The 24,641-nt window shown below is 41.9% G+C and overlaps 1 pseudogene; it reads left to right on the plus strand.

Annotated features, from left to right (window-relative positions):
• The first annotated feature begins 1,384 nt into the window (after positions 1 to 1,384).
• LOC104237790 (heat shock 70 kDa protein 4-like) lies at positions 1,385 to 23,834 on the plus strand (annotated as a pseudogene).
• Positions 23,835 to 24,641: the final 807 nt, after the last annotated feature.

Here is a 24,641-nt window from a genome sequence, read left to right on the forward strand (position 1 = left end):
CGGTACACCACATGGAAAGCTAATGTAGTCCTAGTGCCAAAGAAAGATGGGAAGACCCGGGTGTATGTGGATTACAGAGATTTAAACAGAGCAAGCCCCAAATATAACTTCCCTTTGTCGAACATCCATATCCTTGTTGATAACTGCGCCAAGCATGAGATACAATCTTTCGTGGATTGTGACGCAGGATATCACCAGGTGTTGATGGAAAAAGAAGATGCGGAGAAGACAACTTTTACCACACCTTGGGGTACATATTGTTACAGAGTCATGACATTTGGTCTGAAGAATGTCGGGGCGACCTATATGAGGGCCATGACTGCCATTTTTCACGATATGATGCACCAAGAGATAGAGGTATATGTGGACGATGTGATCATCAAATCCAAAACCCAGGACGACCACATTCAGGACTTGAGAAAGTTCTTTGAGCAGCTGCGCAAATATGATTTGAAGCTGAACCCAGCCAAATATGCATTTGGGGTACCATTAGGCAAACTCCTAGGATTCATCATTAGTCGGAGGGGCATCGAGTTAGACCCAACAAAGAAAAAGTCCATTCGAGATTTGCCACCTCTGAAAACTAAGAAGGATGTTATAAGTTTGTTAGGTAGATTGAACTACATCAGCTGGTTCATTGCCCAGTTGACATCCACATGTGAACCCATATTCAAATTACTAACGAAAGACGCGACAGTCAAGTGGACAGATGAATGTCAAGAAGCTTTTGATAAAATCAAGGAATATCTATCAAATCCGCCAGTCTTGGTCCCACCTGAGCCAGGGAGGCCTTTGTTCTTATACCTGGCAGTCTTGGAAAATTCTTTCGGTTGCATCCTTGGGCAACACGATGTGACCGGAAAGACAAAGCAGGCTATTTACTATCTGAGCAAGAAATTCACCAGTTATTAAGACAAATACACTTTGTTGGGAAGGACTTGCTGCGCTTTGACTTGGGTCGCTAAGAAGCTGAGGCATTATTTGCAAGCCTACACCACTTACCTCATAACCAGGTTGGATCCTTTAAAATACATATTCCAGAAGCCGATGCCCACTGGGAGGCTAGCAAAATTGCATATCCTGCTTACTGAATTCGACATAGTATATGTCACTCGCACGACAATGAAAGCCCAGGCGTTAGCAGATCATTTGGCTGATCCGGTCGATGATGAATACCAACCTCTGAATACTTACTTCCTGGATGAAGAGGTAAACTCAGTTGAGGCAATATCCGAAGACATAAATTTTTGGAAAATGTTCTTCCATGAAGCGGTAAATGCAAAGGTGTTGGAATTGGGGCAGTCTTGATCTCGCCCACGGTAAGCATTATCCGGCCACAGCCAGGCTTCGGTTTTTCTGCACAAACAACACTACGGGTATGAACATGGCAATCGACCAAGATGTCAAAGAACTATTAATCATGGGAGACTCATATTTAATTATCCAACAAGATCAAGGAGAATGGGAAACCCGAGACGTCAAGCTTATTCCTTATAGGCAACATGTGGAAGAACTTGGCAAACGATTCAAGTTAATAGAGTTCAGGTACATTCCTCGCTGCCACAATGAACTAGCTGATGCAGTTGCCACTTTAGCCTCAATGTTGCCATACCCAGACAATGCCCACTTTGATCCCTTGGAAATTCAAATCTGGGAAATGCATGGTTATTGTAATATGGTTGAAACAACACCAAATACACAACCATGGTATCATGACATCAAAAGGTTTTTGAAAATGCAAGAATACCCCGAGCAAGCCAGTGGACACCAGAAGAGAACCATTAGGCGGCACGTGAGTGGTTTCTTTTTGAGTGGTGATGTCTTGTACAAGAGAACTCCGGACCTCAACTTGTTAAGATGTGTTGACGCACAAGAGGCTGTAAGAATCATGCATGAGGTACACACAAGAGTATGCGAACCCCACATGAACGAGTATGTTTTAGCAAAGAAAATTCTTCGAGGGGCTATTACTGGACAACCATGGAAAATGACTGTTTCATCTTTGTCCGGAAGTTTCATCAGTGCTAGGTGCACGGTGATTTGATTCATGCGCCTCCCACGGAACTGCATCCCATGTCAACGCCTTGGCCATTTGTTGCTTGGGGTATGGACGTTATTGGGCCAATCGAGCCGAAAGCCCCAAATGGGCGCAGATTCATACTAGTTTCCATTTACTACTTCACGAAATGGGTTGAAGCCATCACTCTCAAATCTGTCACCAAGAAAACTATGATAGATTTCGTGCACTCCAATATTATCTACCGTTTTGGCATTCCTGCAACTATTATCACAGACAATGCTGCAAACTTGAATAGTCATTTGATGGAAGAGATATGTGAACAATTCAAGATAACGCACCAGAACTCTACTCCTTATCGGCCCAATGCCAATGATGTCGTCGAAGCAGCAAACAAAAACATCAAAAGGATTTTGAGAAAGATGATTCAAAGTTCCAAGCAATGGCATGAACAGTTGCCATTTGCATTGTTGGGATATCACACTACTGTGCTCACGTCAATTGGAGCCACCCCGTATCTTTTGGTTTATGGAACTGAAGCTGTAATACCCATAGAGGTTGAAATCCCCTCTCTCCGGATCATTGTTGAAGCTGAAATTGAAGACAGTGAGTGGGTTAAAACCCGTCTGGAATAGTTAACCTTGATCGATGAAAAGCTAATGGTCGTGGTCTGCCACGGGCAGTTGTACCAACAAAGAATGGCTCGTGCCTACAACAAGAAAGTGCGGCCTACAAATTTTGAAGTGGGGCAACTTGTTTTAAGGTGTATCCTTCCCCATCACCAGGAAGCAAAAGGAAAATTTGCTCCTAATTAGAAAGGCCCATACATCATCAAAAAGATATTGCCGAGAGGAGCATTTTATCTGGGCGATATCGAAGGAAATGATCCTGAAGCAGCTGTAAATGCGAATGCAGTCAAAAGGTACTATGTTTAGGTTTTCTGCAGCGACAACCTTGTCCGATTGGGATAACAAAGGCTTTCGTTCTCGCTATCCCAAACACTATCTACCCTTGTGCAAACTCATTCGAGCCGGTTACTCTTCTTTGATTACCCTCTTTGGATTCGGAAAGTGTTATGAAATGAAAATGAAAAAAAACAAACAAACAAAAACGACAAAACAAATGTTTCCCTGAACTACGTTCGACTTGATTCCGAAAGGATACGTAGGCAGCCTCTCCCTGGGGTTCAGTCACACCAAAACAAAAAGCCAATTTTCCCCAAAAAGTAAAACTGGGGCAGATGATATAATGGTTTGGCAATGATCCCGCCGAACGGTTCCAAATTTGTAACACAATCCAATTTCTTTTTACCCGAACCCTATCCAAGTCCTTCGGATCAATCGGCAAAGGTGTCGGAATTAGAAAATACAACTGCTTGGATCTGATACAATCAAAATGAGAGAAATAAAATGAGAGAGTCTTATCGGTGAAAACATACGGGCACCATAAGATGACGGTGAACAGAGAAATTGAAAATAAGAGAGATTGGTTAGTGAAAGCTCGTAAAGAGTACTATCAGGAGGCGATGAGAAGAGAAATAAGAGAGGTCGATTGGCGAAAACCCGCAATGGGCACCGCTGATCGAAAAGAAAACACCTTCGCCACCCTTGGAGTCCTGGCTAGGTTTCTCGATTTGGAAATATGGTTCACAATGAGTTTATGAGGAATTTGGGAAGTTTGTGTGGGTCAGACATCCAGTCCAAGAAGTACGTCATGTCTAGAAGCCCGCATGCACCCCACATAAGTCCTTTCTTCCCTCCCGAAAGGGGCGCTTTTCCTTTAATTTCACTTTTTCTCGTCCTTTGTTTACTTTTCCTTGAATCCCTTTCGGTATAACTCCGTTCCAAAACTGATACAAAGAAAAGGTGGCAAGATTGGTTTTATAGGTTTCTGCTTGATAAAAGCCAAATCCAAAGAAGAGTACCCAGCCTCAGCGGGTGCATCAAGTCGATCCCAACTGGCCATGATGGCTGATGCTTTGAAACCAGAATTATTGAAAATGAAATCTGAAGTCAAAACCCTAGAGGTGGGACAAAGTGGAAAAGACAAAGCCCCGCACGATTTAACCGTCGTCTAGAAAGTTTGAAAAGTTGAGTTTCTCAGTTGGAAAGAAAGATCAATATTTAGAAAACTGGCAAGCAGCAGAGGTTCTCACCAAAGAGTTGGGCCGAGATCAAGTGATCAAAAAACAATGAAGGCCACAAAACCAACCACCGTCTCAAACTGACAAATTGTTCTTTGATTCGAAAACAGGGAAACGGGTGCAGTTCAAAACAACCCTGCAAGAAGCAGGTGCAATAAAATCAAGGATGCGGAAACCAAAATTGTTCTGCAGCAAAAGTTGACCCGGAAAGGGAAGTCCTTTTAAACTCTTCATTCATTCTCCTAAGTAAAATGAGAAGTGAAGTAAAAAGGAAGAAGAAAAAGAAAGAAGAAAGAAAAGAAGAAGAAAAATTCAAAATCATGGTAGTATAGGGCCTCCATTCCTTAGATATCCCGGCGTAACCCGTGGACCTTCCTGGCATAACCCGAGGACCATTTTTTTTTTATCCTGGCATAACCCGCGGATCTCCTTGGCATAACCCAAGGACCCTTTCTCTTTTATCCCGGCACAATCCGTGGATCTCCTAGGCATAACCCAAGGACCCTCTTTTTTTATCCCGGCATAACCCGTGGATCTCCCTGGCATAACCTAGGGACCTTTCTTTTCTGGCATAACCCGATGCCCTCCCGGCATAACCCGAGGACCATTTTTCTTTTATCCCGGCATAACCCGCGGACCCTTTTTCTTTTACCCCGGCATAACCCGTGGATCTCCCTGGCATAACCCAAGGACTCTTTTTCTTTTATCCTGGCATAACCCATGGATCTCCATGGCATAACCTAGGGACCTTTTATCTTTTCCGGCATAACACGATGACCTCCCGGCATAACCCGAGGACCCTTTTCTTTTCTTCCGGCATAAGCTGATGACTTTCTTGGCATAACCCGACGACCCTTTTCTTTTCCAGCATAACCAGGTCAGCTTTCCAGCATAGCCTGACAATCCTCCCAATTTAGGGCTTCACACCCTACTCCCAAGGATATGCAATCCTAATTTGTATTTCTTCCAATAAAGAGACAGTTTGGATTTGTATTGCAAATAACTAACGAAATTTTCCTAGTGAAAACTAGGGCAGAAAAATTTCGTTCGTTTGTTTGTTTTGGTGTCTGAGCAAGTTTTACCTCAAGGCATGGGATTAGCTATGACCAAAAGAATGAGTCTCAATCTAGAATAAAGAAAAGAAGAAAAAGAACATAAAGAAGTTAAGTCAAAGCGCTGAGGCAGACATAGATGTGGACTGCTCAAGACTTGATTGAAGTCACAAGCTTCGCCTGTCCCGCCTTGATCCAATACTGACGAAAGAACCAGCACCTACAACTTGCGAGCATCAAGATTCAGATCGGGGTCCACAATAAAATCAGCTAAGACTCAAGATCAATTTTCAAGAGATTTATAGATAGGAATCTTGTAACTCGTAGTTGATAGGCCTAGCTAGCTAAGCTTTGGATTTTCCTTTTGGTGTAATAAGGAGGTCAGCAAGCAGTAGCAACAGCAGCAGTAGTGAAATCACAGCTCCCGGTAGTCCCAGCTACCGAAACTTCCTGAACTACACTAACCTGATTCCTTTATAGCCAAGGATATGTAGGCAACCTTTGAAGTAGGGTTCAGTCAGGCTCTTTTCAAAAATGCTTCTCATGGAGTGTCACACGGGCAAAAATACCTCATAATTGCTCATTTTATCTTTTCCCAAAAACCCTTCGTATCTACGAGCAAAGAGGGGCAGCTGTGAGCACGTGATTTTTATCTCGCATGAATTACTCCTATAGAATCCCCAAAATTAGGATTTTTCTTTTATTATTTGGTTTTTAGGAATTAATTGATCAATTTTCGTGTTTGTTTGCATTTTTGTGTGCATATTTAATTTTATTTAAACCATAAAAAATAGCAAAACTACCACGCATTGCATTTAGGAATTAATTATATATTTTTTGAGATTAATTAGTAAATTGATGTTTTACAAAAACGGAAAAATCATAAAAAATAACTCATTTTTGCATTTTTTATTTTTAGATTCGAATTTTGGTAGTTTTCTTTAATTTGGTATTTAATTAGTTGTGGTAATTTTTTTTAGAGTTAATTAATTTAATTTGGTAGGATAATCTAGTTTTATGATTTTCATTTAGGTTTTTATTTTTATTTGTAATTAATTAAAAGAATTTGAAAATAAATAAAGAAATTGGAAAGGAATTGTGGAGATCAGGTCTGGGCCCAAGTCTTTCAAAATTTACCTAACCCAAACCAATTTCCCATTTCAGATACCCGTCCAGTTAGCCCAATGTCCGCCCCAACCCGGTCCAATCCCGGCATGATTCAAACGACCCCGTTTCAATGGTCTTTGGACCAGGACCGTTGATCTCTTTTGATCTAATGGTCCTGAACTAGGGTCTGGTTAATATATAATTGTCCTAAGACTACCCCCTTCTCTCAAACCCATCCCTCTCATCTAACCCCCTCTTCAGAAACCACTCAGAAACCCTAGAAGCCGCCCTGAAATCCCACCGCCTGAGGGTGGCGCCGCCACCATCAATCCCCTCTCTCCGGATCATCGTTGAAGCTGAAATTGAAGATAGTGAGTGGGTTAAAACCCGTCTAGAATAGTTAACCTTGATCTATGAAAAGCGAATGGCCGCGGTCTGCCACGGGCAGTTGTACCAACAAAGAATGGCTCGTGCCTACAACAAGAAAGTGCGGCCTAGAAATTTTAAAGTGGGGAAACTCGTTTTAAGGTGTATCCTTCCCCATCACCAGGAAGAAAAAGGAAAATTTTCTCCAAATTGGAAAGGCCCATACATCATCAAAAAGATATTGCCGAGATGAGCATTGTATCTAGGCGATATCGAAGGAAATGATCCCGAAGCAGCTGTAAATGCGGATGCAGTCAAAAGGTACTATGTTTAGGTTTTCTTCAGCGACAACCTTGTCCGATTGGGATGACGAAGGCTTTCATTCTCGCTATCCCAAACACTATCTACCCTTGTGCAAACCCATTTGAGCCGGTTACTCTTCTTTGATTACCCTCTTTTGATCCGGAAAATGTTATGAAATGAAAATGAAAAAAAAACAAACAAAAACGACAAAACAAATGTTTATCTGAACTACGTTCGACTTGATTCCAAAACGATATGTAGGCAGCCTCTCCCTGGGGTTCAGTCACACCAAAACAAAAAGCCAATTTTCCCCAAAAAGAGAAACTGGGACAGATGATATAATGGTTCGGCAATGATCCCGCTGAACGGTTCCAAATTTGAAATGCGATCCAATTTTATTTTTACCTGAACCCTGTCCAAGTCCTTCAAATAAATCGGCAAAGGTGTCGGAATTAGAAAACACAATTGCTTGGATCTGATACAATCAAAATGAGAGAAATAAAATGAGAGAGTCTTATCGATGAAAACCTACGGGCACCATAAGATGATGGTGAGCAGAGAAATTGAAAATGAGAGAGCTTGGTTAGTGAAAGCTCGTAAAGAGCACTATCAGGCGGCAGTGAGAAGAGAAGTAAGAGAGGTCGATTGGCGAAAACCCGCAATGGGCACCGTTGATCTAAAAGAAGACACCCTCGCCACCCTTGGAGTCTTGGCTAGGTTTCTCGATTTGGAAATATGGTTCACTATGGGTTTATGAGGAATTGGGGAAGTTTGTGTGGGTCGGACATCCAGTCCAAGAAGCATGTCATGTCTAGAAGCCCGCATGCACCCCAGATAAGTCCTTCCTTCCCACCCGAAAAGGGGCGCTTTTTCTTTAAATTCACTTTTTCTAGTCCTTTGTATACTTTTCCTTGAATCCCTTTCGGTCTAACTCCGTTCCGAAACTGATACAAAGAAAAGGTGGCAAGATTGGTTTTACAGGTTTCCGCTTGATAAAAACCAAATCCAAAGAAGAGTACCCAGCCTCAGCGGGTGCATCGAGTCGATCCCGACTGGCCATGATAGCTGATGCTTTGAAACCAGAATTATTGAAAATGAAATCTGAAGTCAAAAGCCCCGTACAGTTTAATCGTCGTCTAAAAAGTTTGAAAACTTGTGTTTCTCGATTGCAAAAATAGATCAATATTCAGAAAACTGGTAAGCAGCAGAGGTTCTCACCAAAGAGTTGGGACGAGATCAAGTGATCAAAAAACAATGAAGGCCACAAAACCAACCACCGTCTCAAACTGGCAAATTTTTCTTTGATTCAAAAATAGGGAAATAGGTGCAGTTCAAAACAACCCTGCAAGAAGCAGGTGTAATAAAAGCAAGGCACACGGAAACCAAAATTGTTCTGCAGCAAAGGTTGACCCGAAAAGGGAAGTCCTTTTAAACTATTCATTCATTCTCCTAAGTAAAATGAGAAGTGAAGTAAAAAGGAAGAAAAAAAAAGAAAGAAGAAAGAAAAGAAGAAGAAAAATTCAAAATCATGGTAGCATAGGGCCCCCATTCCTTAGATATCCCGGCGTAACCCGTGGACCTTCCTGGCATAACCCGAGGACCATTTTTCTTTTATCCCGGCATAACCCACAGACCCTTTTTCTTTTATCCCAGCATAACCCACGGATCCCCCTGGAATAACCTAGGGACCTTTTTCTTTTCTGGCATAACCCGAGGACCATTTTTCTTTTATCCCGGCATAACTCGCGGACCATTTTTCTTTTACCCCGGCATAACCCGTGGATTTCCCTGGCATAACCCAAGGACCCTTTTTCTTTTATCCTGGCATAACCCATGGATCTCCATGGCATAACCTAGCTCCGTTGGGTGATTTCGGGGTTAGGAGCATGTTCGGAGTGTGTTTTGACGGTCCGTAGGTAATTTAGGCTTGAAACGCCGGAAGTTGAATTTTTTTGAAGTTTCCGGTCCGATAGTGAGATTTTGATCCAAGGGTCTAAATGGAATTACAAAAGTTGGAGTCGCTCTGTAGTGTTGAATGTGACATGTGTGCAAAATTTTAGGTCATTCGGACGAGGTTTGATAGAATTTTTTATCGAAAGCGTATTTTGAGGAAAATTGGAGTTCTTAGGCTTAAATCCTTGATTAATTCGAGGTTTCGATGTTATTCCAGGTGTTTTAAGGATCGGTACAAGTTTGAATGAGGTATTATGTGATTTTGGTGCTTTTGGTTGAGGTCCCGGGGGCCTCGGGGTGATTTCGGATGGTTGATGGGAAGTTTGAGAAATTATTGCAGTTGCTGTATTTTTACTGCTTCTGGTATTTTTGCATCTAGGGTTTGGGGACCGCATATGCGGTGCCGCAGAAGCGTCTAAGAGGATGCATATGCAAAATTGAGGGAGGTTAGCAGGTTCCGCAAATGCGAGGGATATTTCCGTAGAGGCAGAATCGCACTTACGAGTTGGGGGCCGCAGATGCAGAAATTGGCCATTTAATGAAAAGTTGCGGATGCGACTAAGTCTCCACATAAGCAAGACCGCAGATGCGGTCCAAGGGTCACAAATGCAAAAATTGCTAGGCAGTACATATAAATTGTTGCCTTCGCGAATTTGAGGGATTCTTTCACCATTTTCATCTGGGCTTGAGAGAGATTTGTTTGAGGAAAACAAAGGGGAATCTCTTGGAGGTAACGTCCTTGATTTCATCACTCATTTTTATGTGATTAAAGACCTAATTAGTGGTGAGAAATTTGGAAAAAATGGGTAATTAGGGCTTGAGTTTAAGAGGCCTTTAATTGAGGATTTGAGGGGACATTTGGACTCTGATTTCAGTGTTATTGTTATGTATAGGCTCGTGAGAGTACGAGGTTTCTAAAAATATAAATTTCACCTGATTTCAGGACATGGGCCCGAGGGGCATTTTGGTCATTTTACCTAATTTCGTGTATTAGCTTAGAACATAATTATATAATCAGTTACTTGAAGTGTTATTTACATTTTGCAATTGAATTGAATAGATTTGGGCCTTGTGGAGTCGAGTACTCGTGGCAAAGACGTGGTGTTGGGTTGATTTTGAGTCGGTTCGAGGTAAGTGGCTTGTCTAACCTTGTGTGGGGGACCTTCACCTTAGGATTGGTATATTTGGTAATTGAAATGCCTTGTACATGAGGTGGCGAGTGCGTACTTGTGCTAATTGTTGGAAATCCGATTTTCTTTAAGTAATTACTTGTATGTTTCCTTTCCTGTTTCTATTTCTTGCACTATTAAGCCTGTTGTTAGCTTAGGAAATCATGTCTAAGTGACTTAATTGCCTTATTTGATTCAACCTGCCTTACTTGAATTCTTTGCAACATGCTAAGCTAGAATCATTTATTGCCTTAATATGAAATTCTGCCATTACTGTATATCTTCCTATTGTTGCTGTGTATTTATTTTGGGACTTCGGATGTGGGATTCCGGTAGCTCCCCCTTGTCTATTTATTTTGGGACTACGGGCTAGATTCCCGGTAGATCCCCTTGCACATTTACTTTGGGACTACGGGGTAGATTCTCGATAGACCCCCCTGCACAGTTATATGGAACTACGGGAATGCACCCGGTAGATTCCTCCAGTACTGGGTATTTACATTTGGGACTACGTATCGGTATTTTGGTAGATCCCCGCACATTGATAGTTAGACTACGGGACGGGATCCCGAGAGATCCTTTGGATATATATATGATGGACTACGGGTCGGTATCCCGGGAGATCCACTGGACAGTTGTAATTGGGACTACTGGACGGTATCCTGGAAGGTGCCCCGGTTATTATCTATGTGTTGAGCTGTATTTTGTTTGTGTCTTGTTTTGTCCCTGTTATAGTTTTTGTTCTATCAATTCTATGTTATTTCTTACTATTGCACTTATTTATACTGTTTTATTCCAAACTATTGACCCTTATATTGTATTTAAACTCAATAGGGCCCTGACTTTCTTCGTCACTACCCGACCGAGGTTAGGCTTGGCACTTATTGAGTACTGCTGTAGTGTACTCATGCCCCTTCTGTGCATGTTTTTCATGTGCAGATCCAGTTACTTCTACTCAAGCCTATCATTCTTGAGGAGGCGACCGCTCTAGAGATTTAAAGGTACATCTACCGCGTCCGCAGACCGAGAAGTCCCTTTCTGTTCCTGCTTTTAGTATTTAGCTCTTTTGTACCTTCCTGTTCTTATTAGACATTCCAGAGTTAGAGTTATGTAGTATTGTACCTTCCTGTAGGTTTCTGGGTCTTGTATTTATGTTTGGTATTGAGAGTTAAACAAGGTGTATGCCGAGCAGCACCTTTAAACACTATTACTGCTTTATATCTGTATAAATTGTTTACTTCCACAGATTTTGGTTTTCTACCGCAAATTAGGCTTACCTAGTCGTATAGACTAGGTGCCGTCACGATGGTTCACGGAGGGCGAACTGGGGTTGTGACAAGTTGGTATCAGAGCTCTAGGTTCATAGGAGTAATGGATCATAAGCCGGTTTCTTAGAGTCTTGCTGATCGGTATGGAGACGTCTATACTTATCTACGAGAGACTATGTAACTGTTAGGTAAATTTCTACTTCATTCGATTTCCTTATTGTGTGATATTTTGACATCACAATTCTAAACTTCTGTCTTCTATTCTCTCACAGATGGTGAGGACACATGCTACTCGAGATAATCAGGCACCCGCTCCCCCTATTGTAGCCATCAGATGCCGGGGCTAGGGTAGAGGCCGAGGACGCGTACATGGTACAACCAGAGCACCTGCACGAGCTGCCATCGAGGTAACACCCGCAGTTCCAGCCGGAGTCCAGGCACTTGATATGCCTACTGCTACTACTACTCCAACCCTTCATGAGACTTTGGCGCAGTTCATGAGCATCTACACCAACTTGGCTCACACGGTTGTTTTCCCTTACTGTAGCCACATCTCAGGCCTAGGGAGGAGCACAGACTCCTACCGCCTGCACTCCTGTGCCGCCTGTAGTGCCAGTTCAGCTCAAAGGCAGGGTAACGACTTCCGAGGATAAGCAGTTGAGGCTTGGGAGGTTCAAGAAGTACAAGCCCCCTGTGTTTAGTGATCTAGCATCGGAGGATGCTCTGGGATTTCTTGATGAGTGTTACCGCATTCTCCATACCATGGGTATCTCCGGATCGAGCGGAGTTTCTTTCACTACCTTCCAGCTTCGAGGAGCCGCCTATGAGTGGTAGCGCACCTATGAGTTAGACAGTCCAGATGAGGTTGCTTCACTGACTTGGGCACAGTTTGCAGATCTGTTCCTGAGGGAGTATGTTTCGCAGAGCCTCAGGGAAGCATGGCGCGTAGAGTTTGAGCATTTGCGCCAGGGTGCTATGACTGTTTCAGAGTGTGTTGTCCGTTACACCAGCTTCGCTAGACATGCACCAGCCTTGGTCCAGCATTAGATCTAGCATGGCTTATGAGTTGGAGATGGATATTTCTTATCAGCAGGTGGTGAGCATTGCTAGAAGGATTGAGGGTATGCATGCTAGGGAGAAATAGGAAAGGGAGGCCAAGAGGTCTCGAGAGTCGGGCCATTATTCTGGTGCCCGTACCCCAGCTGCAGGTCGTCATGGTAGGGGTTATATGAGTCGCCATGTTCGTTCAGCTTATCTACTAGCTAGTAGTGCTCTAGCTCCTCCTAGGCCTTAGGAGCCTTATTATGCACCACCAGTATCTAGTGTGCTTCCTACGCGGGGTGCTTTCAGAGGTCAGTCCAGTAGACCTGGCCCTAGCCAGTTACAGCCACCACATCCTACCAGAGCTTGTTTATATTGCGGTGACACACTTCATATGGTGAGGGATTGCCCTACACTTGGGAGGGGTGCACCTCCACAGACTTCTCCGCCACAGCGTGTCCCGCAGAGTTATCAGGCTATGGTTACAGCTCCAGTTGCTACCCCACTTGCTTAGCTAGCTAGAGGTGAAGGTTGGGGAGATAGAGGTCACCCTAGAGGGGGAGTCCAGGCTAGATACTATGCCCTTCCTGCCCGTACCAAGGTTGTTGCATCTGATTCTGTCATCACAGGTATTATATTAGTTTGCAACAGAGATGCATCGGTTCTATTCGATCCAGGCTCTACTTACTCTTATGTGTCTTCTTATTGTGCTCCGCATTTGGGTGTATCTCGAGATTCTTTGAGTTCCCCTATTTATATTTTTACTCCTATAGGAGATTATCTTGTTGTGGACCGCGTTTATCGGTCGTGTTTGGTTGCTCTTAGTGGTTTTGAGACCAGAGCCGATTTATTGTTACTTAGTATGGTTGACTTCGATATTATCTCGGCCATGGACTGTTTGTCGCCACATTATGTTATTCTTGATTGTCACGCCAAAACCGTGACGCTGGTTATGCCAGGTATACCACGTGTTGAGTGGAGGGGTACTTTAGATCGCACTCCCAGTAGAGTTATTTCTTTTATTAAAGCTCAGCGCATGGTTGAGAAGGGATGTGAAACATATCTAGCTTATGTGAGAGACGTCAATATTGATACCCCTTCAGTTGATTCAGTTCTAATAGTACGGGATTTTTCCGATCTGTTTCCAGCTGATCTTCCACGCATGCTGCCTGATAGAGATATTTATTTTGGCATTGATTTGTTGTCGGGCACTCAGCCTATTTCTATCCCAATGTATCGTATGGCTCCTCTTGAGTTGAAGGATCAGTTACATGAATTGCTTGATAAGGGTTCTATTCGACCCAATGTATTACCTTGGGGTGCTCCTATTTTGTTTGTGAAGAAAATGGATGGTTCTATACATATGTGTATTGATTATCGCCAGTTGAACAAAGTGATAGTGAAGAACCGTTATCATTTGCCTCGTATTGATGATCTGTTTGACCAGCTTCAGGGCGCACATGTGTTTTCTAAGGTTGATTTGCGCTCAGGTTACCATCAGTTGAAGATTCGGGAGCCAGATATCCCGAAGACTGCTTTCAGGACTCGGTATGGTCATTACGAGTTCCTTGTTATGTCATTTGGGCTGACCAATGCCCCAACAACCTTTATGCATTTGATGCACAGTGTGTTCTGGTAGTATCTTGACTCATTCTTCATTGTCTTTATTGATGATATTCTGGTGTATTCCCGGAGTTAGGAAGATCTTGAGCAACACCTGAGAACTGTGCTTCAGACTTTGAGAGAGAAGAAGTTATATGTTAAATTCTCGAAATGTGAGTTTTGGTTGGATTCGGTGGCATTCTTAGGCCACGTGGTATCGTGTGAGGGTATTCAAGTGGATCCGAAGAAGATAGAGGTCATGCAGAGTTGGCCTAGACCATCCTCAGCTACCAAGATCCATAGTTTCCTTGGTTTGGCTGGCTACTACCGTCGTTTTGCAGAGGGGTTTTCATCGATTGCAGCCCCTATGACCAGGTTGACCTAGAAGGGTGCTCCATTTCAGTTGACGGAGGAATGTGAGGAGAGCTTTCAGAAGCTCAAGACAGCTTTGACCACAACCCCAATTTTGATACTGCCTACAGGTTCGGGGTCTTATACGGTCTATTGTGATGCCTCGAGGGTTGGCCTCAGAGCGGTGTTGATGCAGGATGGTAGGGTGATTGCCTACGCGTCCAGACAGTTGAAGATACATGAGAAGAACTACCTTGTTCACGACCTCGAGTTAGCTGCCAATGTCCACGCCCTGTAGATTTGGTGCCATTATTTATACGGGGTTCCCTGTGAGATTTATACTGACCATTGAAGCTTGCAGCACTTGTTCAAGCAAAAAGATCTAAATTTGTGCTAGAGGAGGTGGTTAGAGTTGCTGAAGGACTATGACATCACTATTTTGTATCACCCGGTCAAGGCCAATGTGGTGGCCGATGCTTTGAGTCGTCGGGCAGAGAGTATGGGGAGTTTAGCTTATTTACCAGCATCGGAGATGCCTATGATGATGGATGTTCAGGCCTTAGCCAGCCAGATTGTGAGATTGGATCTTTCGGAGCCCAGTCAGGTTCTAGCTTGCGTGGTTTCTCGGTCTTCTTTATTTGATCGTATCAGGGAGCGGCAGTATGATGACCTTCATTTGCTTGTCCTCAAGGACAAGGTTCAGCACAGTGATGCCAGAGATGTGACTATTGGTGACGATGGGGTATTGAGGATGCAAGGTCAGATTTGTGTACCCAATGTTGATGGGCTTCGAGAGTTGATTCTAGAGGATGCTCATAGCTCGCAGTATTCCATTCATCCGGGTGCCGTGAATATGTATCAAGATTTGAGACAACACTATTGGTGGACGCAGATGAAGAAAGATATAGTTGGATTTGTAGCTCGGTGTCTCAACTACCAGCAGGTGAAGTATGAGCACTAGAGACCGGGTGGGTTACTTCAGCAGATAGAGATTTCGGAATGGAAGTGGGAGCGAATCACCATGGACTTTGTAGTTGGGCTCCCACAGACGTTGTGGATCGGCTGACCAAGTCCACTCACTTTATTCCTGTGTGTACTACTTATTCCTCGGAGCGGCTGGCAGAGATATATATCCGAGAGATTGTTCTCCTGCATGGTATTCCGGTTTCCATCATTTCAGATAGAGGTACCCAGTTCACATCACGATTTTGGAGTGCTGTTCAGTATAAGTTAGGTACTCGGGTAGAGTTGTGTACATCATTTCACCCTCAGACGGACGGACAGTCCGAGCGCACTATCCAGATTATTGAGGATATGTTTCGTGCGTGTGTGATTGAGTTTTAAGGGTCTTGGGATCAGTTCTTGCCATTGGTGGAGTTTGCTTACAACAACAGTTATCAGTCCAGCAATCAGATGGCACCATATGAGGCTTTATATGGTAGGCGATGTAGATCTCTGGTGGGTTGGTTTGAGCCGAGTGAGGCCAGATTATTGGGCATGTACTTAGTTCAGGATGCTTTGGAGAAGGTTACGGTGATTCAGGATAGGCTCTGTACAGCCTAGTCCAGAGAGAAGAGTTATGTGGACCGGAAGTTTCGTGATGTTTCCTATATGGCTAGAGACCGGGTTCTGCTTCGGGTTCCACTTATGAAGGGCTTTATGAGATTCGAGAAGAAAGGGAAGTTGAGTCTAAGGTTTATCGGCCCTTGTGAGATATTAAGGTGTGTTGGGGAGGTTGCTTATGAGCTTGCCCACATCCCAGCTTGGTAGGAAATCATCTGGTATTTCATGTTTCGATGCTCCAGAGGTATCACGGCGACCCGTCGCACGTGGTTGGATTTCAGTTCAGTCAAGTTGGACAAGGATCTATCTTATGTTGAGAAGCCAGTGGCAATATTGGATAGGCAGGTCAGAAAGCTGAGGTCAAAGAACATTGCATCAATGAAGGTTCAATGGCGGGTTCAGCCGGTCGAGGAGGCGACCTGGGAGACCGAGCAGGATATGCGCAGCCGTTACCCTCATCTTTTCACTACTTTAGGTATGTATCTATGCTCGTTCGAGGACGAATGAATGTTTAAATGTAGGAGGATGTGATGACCCGACTGGTCGTCTTAATAATTAACGCCCCGATCCCCTATAAACTGCTTTCCCCAATTTTATTTCTGCTATTTCGATTCACCGGGATATTCAGTTTTGAGTTCCGGAGAGTTTTGAGACACTTAGTCCCTAAATGAGAGCTTAAGTGTTGGAAAGTTTACCATAGTTGGAACAGTGGGAAGACGGCCTCAGAATGGAAATCCGATGGTTTCGTTAGCTCCGTTTGGTGATTTCGGGGTTAGGAGCGTGTTCAGAGTGTGTTTTGGAGGACCGTAGTTAATTTAGGCTTGAAATGTCGGAAGTTGAATTTTTTTAAAGTTTCTGGTCCAATAGTGAGATTTTGATCCGAGTGTCGGGATGGAATTCCGGAAGTTAGAGTAGCTCCGTAGTGTTGAATGTGACGTGTGTTCAAATTTTCAGGTCATTCGGACGAGGTTTGATAGACTTTTTGATCGAAAGCATATTTTGAGGAAAATTGGAGTTCTTAGGCTTAAATCATTGATTAATTCGAGGTTTTGATGTTGTTCTAGGTGTTTTAAGGATTTGTACAAGTTAGAATGAGGTATTAGGTGATGTTGGTGCTTTTTGGTTGAGGTCCCGGAGGCCTCGGGGTGATTTTGGATGGTTGATGGGAAGTTTGAGAAATTGTTGCAGCTATTGTATTTATGCTGCTTCTGGTATTTTCGCATCTGCGGTTTGGTGACCGCAAAAGCGGCTTAGAGGCCGCAGAAGCAAAATTGAGGGAGGTTAGCAGGTTCCGTAGATGTGAGGGATATTTCCGCAGAAGCGGAATCGCACCTGCGAGTTGGGGGCCGCAGGTGCGGAAATTGGCCATTTAATTAAAAGTCGCAGATACAACTAAGTCTCCGCAGATGCGGGACCACAGATGTTGTCTCAGGGTTGCAAATGCGGAAATCGCTGGGCAGAACATATAAATAGTTGCCTTCGCGAATTTGAGGGATTCTTTCACCATTTTCATCCATTTTTGAAGCTTTTAAGAGAGATTTTTGAGGAAAACAAAGGGTAATCGCTTGGAGGTAACGTCCTTGACTTCATAACTCATTTTTATGTGATTAAAGACCTAATTAGTGGTGAGAAATTTGGGGAAATTGGGTATTAGGGCTTGAGTTTAAGAGGCCTTTAATTGAGGATTTGAGGGGTCATTTGGACTCCAATTTCAGTGTTTTTGTTATGTATAGACTCGTGAGAGTATGAGGTTTCTAAAAATATAAATTTCACCCGATTTCGGGACGTGGGCCCGAGGGGCATTTTGGTTATTTTACCTAATTTCGGGTATTAGCTTAGAACTTAATTATATGATCGGTTACTTGAAGTGTTATTTACATTTTGCAATTGAATTGAATAGATTTGGGCCTTGTGGAGTCGAGTACTCGTGGCAAAGACGTGGTGTTGGGTTGATTTTGAGCCGGTTCGAGGTAAGTGGCTTGTATAACCTTGTGTGGGGGACCTTCCCCTTAGGATTGGTATATTTGGTAATTGAAATGCCTTGTACATGAGGTGGCGAGTGCGTACTTGTGCTAATTGTTGTAAATCCGATTTTCTTTAAGTAATTACTAGTATGTTTCCTTACCTTTTTCTATTTCTTGCACTATTAAGCATGTTGTTAGCTTAGGAAAGCATGTCTAAGTGACTTAATTGCCTTATTTGATTCAACCTGCCTTACTTGAATTCTTTGCAACATGCTAAGCTAGAATCATTTATTGCCTTAATATGAAATTCTGCCATTACTGTATATCTTCTTGTTGTTCTGTGTATTTATTTTGGGACTTCGGATGTGGGATTCCGGTAGCTCCCCCTTGTCTGTTTATTTTGGGACTACGGGCTAGATTCCCAGTAGATCCCCTTGTATATTTACTTTGGGACTACGGGTTAGATTCCCGATAGACCCCCCTGCACAGTTATATGGAACTATGGGAATGCACGGGTAGATTCTCCTAGTACTAGGTATTTACATTTGGGACTACGGATCGGGATTCCGGTAGATCCCCTTGCATTGATAGTTTTACTACGGTACAGTGTCCCGGGAAATCCTTCAAACATATATATGATGGACTATGGGACGGTATCCCGAGAGATCCATTGGACAATTGTAATTGGGACTACAGGACGGTATCCTGGAAGGTGCCCCAGTTATTATCTCTGTGTTGAGCTGTATTTTTTTCCATGGCTTGTTTTGTCCCTATTCTAGTTGTTGTTCTGTCAATTCTATGTTATTTCTTATTGTTGCACTTATTTATACTGTTTTATTCCACACTGTTAACCCTTATATTGTATTTAACCTTAGTAGGGCCCTGACCTTCCTCGTCACTACCCGACCAAGGTTAGGCTTGGCACTTACTGAGTACTGTTATGGTGTACTCATGCCCCTTTTGTGCATGTTTTTCATGTGCAGATCCAGGTATTTCTACTCAGGCCTATCATTCTTGAGGAGGCGACTGCTCTAGAGACTTCGAGGTACATCTGCCGCGTCCGCAGACCGAGAAGTCCCTTTCGATTCCTGCTTTTAGTATTTAGCCCTTTTGTACCTTCCTGTTCTTAGTAGACATTCCGGAGTTAGAGCTATGTAGTATTAATCTTAGCTTGTGATTCATGGGTTTTCGAGTCTTGTATTTATGTTTGGTATTGAGATTTAAATGTGGTGTATGCCGAGCAACATATTTAATCACTGTTACTGCTTTATTTCTGTTTTAAATTGTTTACTTCCACAAATTAGGCTTACCTAGTCGTAGAGACTAGGTGCCGTCACTATGGTTCACGGAGGGCGAACCTGGGTCATGACAAATATGCAATGAAGGAATATGACTGAGTATGAAATTTCAATTTAAACAAATAATTCAATAGCAATATGACCTCTGTGGGTCTCAATAATATTGTCATATAGCCTCAGCATGATTTTTAACATGATTCTCAGCTCAATTTCTTTAACATATAAACCTACATGGATAATGTCAAGATTATTTGACTACACAATTCCACGGAACCAATTATGCCACAATTTCTATGGTGCACGCCCGTCACCTAGCATGTCCTTCACCTCCAAACAATTCCCATAACACGTATAAAGGTTCATACCCTTATCTCCAAGTTTAGAAATGCTACTTACCTCGAACAAGCCGAAACCAATGCCGAGCAAGCTAGTAAATGCTCCGTAAATTCCATTTCGCACGTATTATCCTCCGAACGCCTTCCAATGTCCTTAATTCTAAGCCAAATGATTCGAAAGTAGTCAAAGACCGTGCAAATTGATCAAAATAGCTCCTCAATTTACTCTAGATGATTTTTTTTAGCTTCACACAACTCATCATTAAATTGTTGGGCGTTGAATGCATCAACCTTTGCACTTAAATCTACATCCAAGTTGTGCAAAGCCAAGCCAAACTTCTTAGAAGATAAGTCATTCTGCATATTCCCTTAATCGTGAATATTCCGTCCAAATACCAACCCTTACTCCCATATTCAAATTTAGACTTCCCAGAGTTCAAGTCATGACAAGCCTAAAAAGACGGGCCATAAATGTCTTCCGTCAATCAATTGTCTTCAACAATAACCTTACCTCTTGATATTCCATCCCCAGATATCATGTTGAGAGAACTATGAACACACTAAGAGAAAAAATTATATTGTTATAAAAAGAAAAATATTTACAAAAAGAAAAAAATAAACAAAACATGTAAAGATAAAAGTAAAAGTCTAATCTAGAAAAATAACTAAATAGAAAAATTTAAAACTTGAACAAAAATCAATTAAAAGCTTAGATAAACAATCAATAACTAAGTCCCTGACAAGGCACCAAAAACTTGTTGGTTCCCCAAGTACACGCAAGTATACGTAGTCGTCAAGTAATAAAGTGACTCGACAGTTGAATGTTGAACCCATAGAGATTGTGGGGCAGCATAGTTGTGCTTCGCGGTCGCGATGTATGTTCCACGATCGCGTTGAAGGCATATCTGGTTAGATTTAAAAGATTCAAAACAAGGGTTTCGAGTTCATAACATAAAATTAACTTGGGAGCTCGGTAGAAGGAAATATTTTGAAAGATTTTTGCGTTGGTGTTTGGGGTAAGTGATTCCTATCTAATTTTGGTCAAATTCCATGATTATACCTTTAATTCCATCATCTAATTTGTTATTTGGGGTGGAAAATTGGAGAAAATGATGAAGAGTTCTTAGATTAGATTTTGAAGTTTTGAATGAGATCTTGTTATCGGATTTGAGTAAATTTGGTATGGTTAGACTCATGAGTGAATGGGCTTTTGGGTTTTGTGACTTTTGTCGAATTTCAAGACGTGGGCCTAGGGGCCAGGTTTGAGCCGATTTTAGATTTTGATTATAATTTTATATTTTTCTTGTGGAATTGATTCCTTTAGCCTATATTGATTGTATTGTATTGCTTGTGGCAAAGGCATTTTGTAATAGAGTTTTGCTCGAATTGAGGTATGTAACAGTTCCAAATCTGGTCCTAAGGGTATGAAACCCCGAATTTTGTGTTATGTGATTGTTTTGGAGGTGACGTGCATGCTAGGTGACGGTCGTGTGGGCGTGCACTTTGGGAATTGTGACTTGGTCCATTTCACGAAACTGTAAAGTTGAATAAACTTGTTGTTAGCTATATGCTCCCCATGTGTTATAGAAATTTGACCACAAATCAAATTAAAAATCATGTTTAGGCTATGTGTTGGTAATGTTGGGACCCACATAGGCCGTGTTACATGTTGAATTACCTGCTAAATGCTATTTGTACTCAGTCTCAGTTTTACTTGCATATCATATTTCACTCTCTATTATTCTTGTAGATACATCATATTACTGCTATTTGGGCTGATTTTCATGATTTCTGAGAGCCCAAGAGACTGGAGAGATTGATGACTGAGTGAAGCCGAGGGTCTGATTGTGAGGTTATTTATGGGATCGGGCTGCATGCCGTAGCATGTTTCATTGATTTATGCCATGATCGGCTTGATATAGTGCTTGGGTTGAAAGAGTCCCTACGGAATCTGTACACACTCCCAGTGAGCGTAGGTACCTACTGAGTACGAGTACCGAGTGCTGAGTAATCGTAAGGAATGAGTGGCTATGAGAAAATTAGTGATTGTGAGGTTAGGTAAATAGGAGGTCTGAGTGATTGTTGCCCTGAGAGGCTGTATATGTTTTAACTGTTGTTGTACATAGTTGCTATATATCACTATTTTGAAAACTTCTAAAAGATATTTTTATCCGATTTTACTTGTACTTGGCATGAATAAACTAATTGACTTAATTTGTCGGACTTGAAAGTATGTCTATTTTTCCTTGTTGAGACTACTGAAATGAATTCCAATACTTGTAATTTAATAATTTATGAAAATTCTCAACTCTGCTCAAAAAGTCGACAGTGGGGCCAACATCTCATAGTCCAACGAAACTCACAAAATCCAATGACCCATTCAATTACGATTTCAACCATAGTAGTTTGACTAAAATCCGACTCTGAATTGACATTCGAATCCCAAAAATTTGTTTTATGAAATTTCTAAAAAAAATCTCAAATTTCCATCTCAAAATACTAATTAAATGATGAAAATAATGATATATTCACATATGTTAAACAAATCTGAGTTAGAATCACTTACCCCATTGAATTTCTTGAAAATATCAAAAATAATCGCCATAAATCGAGCTCTCTAGGTCCAAAAATGAAGAATGAGGTGAAACCCTCGTTTATATGGTACAAATCTTAAACCAAATGTGCTGACCGCACATTTTTATTGCGGTTCGCACATTCCAAGTTCTGCAGCCACAATCCAAATTATGCGGTCGCACTCAGAAATGACTGCACTATTAGGCTTCTGTAAATTGACCATAACTTTCTGTACAAATGTAGAAATGATTAATGGCATATCTTTATGGAAACTAGATTCAAAGGGCTACAACTCTATTTTTGAATCATCTCAAAATTCCTTGTAGATTAAAAGATATAAGCTTTTGAAATTACACCATCAAACCTGTAGAACCTCCTTTCTGCGGCCGCGAGAAGAATTCTGTGGTCCGCACAATTCTTCTTCGGTTCGCACTTTTCCTCTGTGGTCCGCACATGAGGCTTTGCCTCAGCACTCCAAAATGTTCCCCACACACTTTCAAAGTTCTAAAACAATATCAGATTACCGAAATGCCTAGGCTCGCTCAAAACTTACCCTGAAACACACCTGAGCAACTCGGAACTCCGTCCGAATGTACTAACAAGTCCTAAAATATGATACAAACTTAGTCAGAGTCTCAAATCACATCAAAACACAAATCACACTCCTATTCAAGTCTAATGAAAACTAACAATTTCCAACTTCTACATTCAATACTGAAACCTATTAAATCAAGTCCGATTGACCTCAAATTTGCACACAAGTCATAAATGACATACTAGACCTATTCCAATTTCTATAAGGGAAAAAGGTCATTATTGCCCTTGTACTATTTTAAATAGTACACTTATGTCCTCTATTTCACTTCATGTCCAAAACCCACCCTACCGTTAATAAACTTGATGGAATTGCCCCTAAACCTAACAGATGGCCAATGTAGTAGCTGTCCTTTCCATTTTTTCCGCGTCACCTGCCAAGTCAGCCTTCCATTAAGTTGAAAGCCCCAATTTGACTCCTAAATTATATTGACCCAACTTCACTCCCAAAATTCGACTCTTGAACGCGGACCTCTTTAAGAAATATATGGAGCCAGTTGAGAAATGTTTGAGGGATGCAAGTATGGACAAGGATAATGTTGATAAGATTCTACTTGTTGGTGGATCAAGTAGAATTCCCAAAATACAACAGCTATTTCAAGACTACTTCAATGGTAAGGAACTTTACAAAAGTATTAATCCTGATGAAGCTATCGCATATGGTGCTGCTGTACAAGTTGCGATTCTTAGTGTAGAGGTTAGTAATAAGAAGATTCAAGATTTTCTAATTTCGGATGTCACGCCACTATCAATAGGATTGGAAACAATAGGAGGAGTTATGACTATGTTAATTCCAAGGGACACAACAATTCCTGCTAAGAAAGAGATGATATTTTCAACATATTCAGATAATCAAACTAGACTGTCAATTCAGGTGTACGAAGGAGAGAAAGCAAGAGCAAAAGACAACAACTTGTTGGGCAAATTTGAGCTCTATGGTATACACCCTATTCCTAGAGGTGTACCTCAGATAACTGTTTTGTTTAATATCGATGCCAAATATTGAATGTCTCTGCTGAAGTTAAGACCATGGGTCAGAACAAAAAGATTATAGTTACTAATGATAAGGGCATGCTTTCGAAGGATGAAATTGAAACGTGTCAAAATTTTGGGAGTGCAATTGGGTCAATTTAATTTGGCAGTTGAATTGGGGCTTTCAACTTAATGGAAAGCTGACGTGGCAGTTGACATGGAAAAAATAGAATGGGTTAGCTTCCATATTGACCATCCGTTAGAGTTAGGGGCAATTCCATCAAGTTTGTTAATGGTAGGATGAATTTTCAACGTAAAGTGAAACGGAGGACATACGTGTACGATTTACAATAGTACAAGGGTAATACTAGTGTTACGACCCGGATTTCCCACCCTCGAAAGTCGTGATGGCGCCTACTCGTAAAAGCTAGGCAAGCCGAGTATTATAGATTCACTAACTCTTTTATTTAGCTATTTTTAATAGTTTAAAACAACATACGATCAACAATGAAATATTAACACTAAATAAAGACATGCGGAAGACGTAATCTGATAACTTAGCCAAAAAATAGTACGACAATACCAAGTACATCTCTACCCGGAACTGGTGTCACAATATCATGAACCATCTATGAATACTACAAACAATAGTTTGGAAAGAAAGATACAATCTATCTCTGAAGTAAATGAAAATAGAATATACAGATAGAAGAGAACGTCGGGGCCTGCGGACGCCTGCAGGACTACCTCGGAATCTCGGACTAGACTGAAGTCAGCCACCCAAAGCTATGGTCCAAAAGTTGTAGCTCCGGGATCTACACACAGTACAAAGTGTAGTATCAGCACAACCGACCCCCTGTGCTGGTAAGTGTCTGGCTTAACCCCAGCGAAGTAGTGACGAGGCTAGGACCAGACTACCAAATAAACCTGTGCAGTTATATCATATACAGCAGAAAATAAAAAAGAAAT

Source organism: Nicotiana sylvestris, chromosome 2 (assembly GCF_000393655.2).
Source record: "Nicotiana sylvestris chromosome 2, ASM39365v2, whole genome shotgun sequence".
Classification (NCBI taxonomy): Eukaryota; Viridiplantae; Streptophyta; class Magnoliopsida; order Solanales; family Solanaceae; genus Nicotiana; species Nicotiana sylvestris.